Source organism: Equus caballus, chromosome 20 (genome assembly GCF_041296265.1).
Source record: "Equus caballus isolate H_3958 breed thoroughbred chromosome 20, TB-T2T, whole genome shotgun sequence".
Taxonomy (NCBI): Eukaryota; Metazoa; Chordata; class Mammalia; order Perissodactyla; family Equidae; genus Equus; species Equus caballus.
Genome location: NC_091703.1, coordinates 11,570,649 through 11,575,471, shown reverse-complemented (window position 1 = coordinate 11,575,471; position 4,823 = coordinate 11,570,649).

The following is a 4,823-nucleotide window of genomic DNA, read 5'->3' as shown; positions in this document are numbered from 1 at the left end:
GTGTTGCCAGTCTGGGACAAAGTTTTATGCTCTTTGGGTGTTCCAGGACCATGCTATAAAATTGAATCTTGAGCTTGTGTAGGCCTGTAATTATAGATTTTAAGGAAAACCTTTATATTTTTGACCCAGAGTCAAGGCAAAGACAGTTCAGCTTTCTTATTATCCCCTTTGACAGAGGATAAATTAGTTTCCTTGTCAAACTTCCATTGAGCCTGTAGACATTTCAGGGCTCTGACTTTACCATGAGTCTCAGTTCCAACTCCGCCTCCCTCTTTCTGTGGACTCAAGGTTTTGTCTCCTGTCCATTCATAGTTATTAAAACTGAAGTCCCTAAGTTACCAAGTCAAACCCACCTCCACCACTCCCACTCAGCCCCCAAAGGTAACTGAATCATTGGCCCATTCCTACCCTCTTTGGTTCTCAACTGCCTCTTTGTTTTCTACCCTTGAGGATTTATTTCACTTTCCTGTGATTTCTGATCTGCTTTTATTAGGATTCCTCAAGGTCTTGTAGAAGAAAGCTTTTCAGATTATTTAACATACCACGCCACATAATGGAGGCCTTTTAGAAGTATTATCTCAAGGCTTACACTGAAGTGTGCTATTTTTACTCTTTCAGGAAGAACTTGACAAATATTTCTTTAAAAACATTTTAAAATGATACAAAAACTAGAATGACTGCTATATGAGGACAGATTTTTGGTTATTCTTTCTGAAAAGAGAGGTGATTAAAGACTACAAAAATTTTAGGTTTGGGTTATGGAAATTTGGATGCTTTTACTAAAGTTTGGCATAAGGGACTCTTCTGTTTTTAAGAGAAATGAAGAAATTTTGGTTTCATTGATAATCACTGGGACTATGCTGAGGAGGAAGATTTTTGACCCCGAAGTAAGTTTTCCTTGTTGTCTCTAGTAGAAACTGACTTCTTGCTGAGTGAATTCAGTATAACAATTCTTTTCTTCTTATCATCTTCAAATAATGCAAAAATTCATGCCCTCCTGGAGCACACGAAGTTGCTTCATCAGTTACCACCAGTCCTGACTTCCTCTTCTTCTTTCTTCCTCCTTGTTACGTCTGTTCATTACAGGAGCTATTCTGTGCCAGTCCAATTCTTGCCTCTGCTCTTATGTTCCCACTGGTGGTTCTTTTTAATTTGCTTAACTTCTTTTATCATTTCTCTCCTCCTCTATTCATGTTGCACACTGTGTTTCAATGTAAAATAAAGAAATTTGATTCATCAGAATTCTTCTTAGGGAAGGCTACTTTGGTTATTTGTAATGACTGTCTTGTCAGACATTTGGGGTCAAAACCGAGACCTGTTTTGAACGTGGCTGCCATCCAGGTTTCTGAGGAAAGAGGAAGCTCATAGCACTGTTATTTAACAGAAGCAGGAGATTTGGGAGCTGATTTGGATTTGGGAGTGGGGAGGAAGCAGAACTGTGGTAGAAAAAGGAGGCTGCTGGTTCTTCATTGTAACCCTTCTCTGTAACTTGAGAACATTTTCTTAATATTCTTTTAATACTTGGTGTGAAACTGAACTGATAAAGGAAGAGTTTTGTGTCTAAGAATATGTGAAACAAAATAGAGACAGCCATGTGGGTGAAGGAGTCAGGGGTGAAGGAAAGAGTTGTTGGCCCTCTTGCCTTCACAGAATTCTATAGCTACTTGCTTGAGGTCCTATGTCAAGTCTTCTCCAATTTGCCCCATGTAAAACTGAGCAATCATACAATTTCCGTTTTTTTATGGGTATTTGTTTAAAATTTAGATGTACAGATCTTTTCATCTGCACAGTCACTTTTACCTTAAAGAAAATAACTTAGTAGTTATGATTCATTGGGAACCACTTAATAATTTTCAGTTTTACTCTATTTTGATATTTTACACTTGTACTTCTACATACAAAATTTTATGTTTAAATAAAACTTTCAGCAATCAAGAGTCTTTATAGGTTTTTAAAAAATTATCATTCATAGTAGCTATTCACTATTCACAATAGCCAAAAGGTAGAAACAGTTCAAATATACATGAAGGGATGAATGGCTAAACAAACTTGTGATATATCCATACACTGGAATATTATTCAGCCATAAAAAGGAATGAAGTACTGATACATGCTACAATATGGATGAACCTCAAAAACATTATGCTAAGGGAAAGAAGCCAGACATAAAAGGTCCCATATTGTATGATATCATCTATACGACCTATCCAGAATAGACAAGTCCATAGAGACAGAATGTAGACTGTAGTTGCCATGGGCTGGGGGTAGGGAGAATAAAAGAGCAACTACCTAATGGATATGGAGTTTCTTTTTTGGGTGATGAAAATGTTTTGGAACTAGATAGTGGTCGTGGTTGCACAACATTGTGAATGTACTAAATGCCAGTGAATTGTTCACTTTAAAATTGTTAATTTTATTTTATATGAATTTTCTCGCAATAAAACAAAAAACAGTGCAAAAATCATTATGTTCTGGAGATGCATAGACTTGGGTTCTGATCTTGGCTCTTCCATTCACTAGTTGTATTGGCCCTGGTAGAGTCATTTCACCTCTCTGAACCTCAGATTCATTATCGGTAAAAGAAAAAGAATAAAAGTACTTACCCTATAGGACAGGTAATCAGCAAATATCAGTTCTTCACCTCTAACACATTGCAGTCTGAGTTCAGCTAGTAGTACAATTCCACTGAAGTCATAAGAATCAATTATTTAGAAAAAATACATTCCATTCCTTTCTGATGGTAGAAGTAGTATATGTATGTCTTATGGAAAATATAAAAACCAAAAGAGTAGAAAGAAGAAAACAAAAATGGCCTGAGACTACACCACCCGACAATAAACACTACTGCTATATTTTCAAATTTTTTTTTATGTTTCTTCACTTTGCATGCCCCCAATGTCTACTCTATCTCTTTTCCTTATCCTGCTCATCTTCATTCTCTTTGTTCTCCTTCTTCTTCCTTTTCCTTTTAATTAGATAATATATCTATAATTTTTCCTGCATTTCTCCTCCAATCATCATTATATTATAAACATTTCTTCATGTCAATAATATGCTTCACAATACATTTTTATAATTATATAATATCATTTGCGTGAATATACCATAATTTACATATCTATTTTCCAATAGCTTCACACTTAGATTACTTAAAATTTCTGGTATTGTAAATATCGCCATAAAGAAGACATACATAATATTTTTAAGAGAATAGGCTCTGAGGTCAGAGTGATTTTGGATAAGTTATTTAATTTGCCCATCTTCAGAATTCTTATTGACAAGTGGGCATAATTATGGTATTTACTTCTTAATCTTGCTGTATCAAACGAGATGTTTGAGGTAAAACAATTAGTTTAAAAATTTAAGATGAACTTGAGAATCATGTCATGTCTGCTCCACTTAAACAAAACAAAAGAACAATAACAAACTTGCTGACATTTGGTTTCAATTTCATTAAGAACTTAGATCATTAGGAAGAATTGACATTTTTATTAATTCAGTGTTTCTTTAAAAATATGGTATCAGTTTCCATTATTTAGATAGACTTCATTTTCCCCATTGCCACTGGGGTCTTCTTTCTAAAATCCAAGTAAAATCCTGTCACTTCTCTGTGCAAGCTCCTTAGTGGCCTTCCATCGTTTACTCAGTAGCGTATGTTCTTGCAGTTGACTTGCAACTCTACTTTTCTGGTACACGCCCTGTAAATTCTTCCTGAATTCCAGTTGCCCATAATTACCTACAGCTCCACAAACATGAGGTCTTTCAGGCTCCCTTGTCCTTCGTGGGACACATTGTGCTCTCTCCCTAGAATGACTTCCCTCAAAATATATATCCACCAAGTTCTTGTTGGTTATTCAAATTTGTGCTCAAAATTTCCATCACTATCCAGTTACTCCTGATCACTTTTCCAGTTCTACTGCTCTGCTCCTGTAATGTAATCACTCCTTTTTTTTTATATGCAATATTCTCTCCCAATAGATTTTTGGCTCTTGATGCAGAAATTGTTTATTATTAAGTGTCTAGATTCCCTAGATCTAGAGTAGAACTTGAACATGGAAGGTGCTCCAAAAATTTATCAAATTGATGATTTCATGGAACCTTTTCTAAAGGATTGGTAAATTTTGATATTTCTAAACATAAGAAAATTTATCTAATAGCAAGTTCATAACATTATTTCAGAATAATATACACACTGAAATAAAGAAACATCATTCCTGACATTGTATAAGAAAATATTATATTCTACTAGCTTTACAATCAGATATATGGCATCCTTTCAAGAGTTTATGCTTCCAATATAAGCGTTATGTCAACAAAGAAACCCTTTGGAAATCCTACGGAAAGCTTTTTAACAAGTTGAAAAAGAAATCTTTCCTAGAATCTGTTGCAGTACTTATTATTTTTGATAATCTCACGATGATTAATGTTAAGGACATAGTCAGTGTTCTAGGTTTTGCCACACAAAAAACTGAAACCAGTAGCCAGTTTCTTGGATATAATTTCACAGTGTGCTCAGTTAAATGAATCTGTGTTGATGGCATTCTCTTTCATGTCACATCAAATTAAGCAATTAAATTAAATATTTGAATTGCTCTGCAAAGAATTTGCAGAGGTAATTCTACTCATACTTTTTAGTTTGTCCTCAGTAAAAAAAGAAAAAATTGGTAAATGCTACCTTCAAAGTTTATTCTTCTTCAGTGTCTGAAAAATAATAGATCAGTTTACTATTTGTAAAGACTTACAAAGTAACTTCAAACATTTAAAATATTTTTCCTCTGACCTACGTAGAAAGAGAAATGCATGCATTATTGTTTACACGCTCT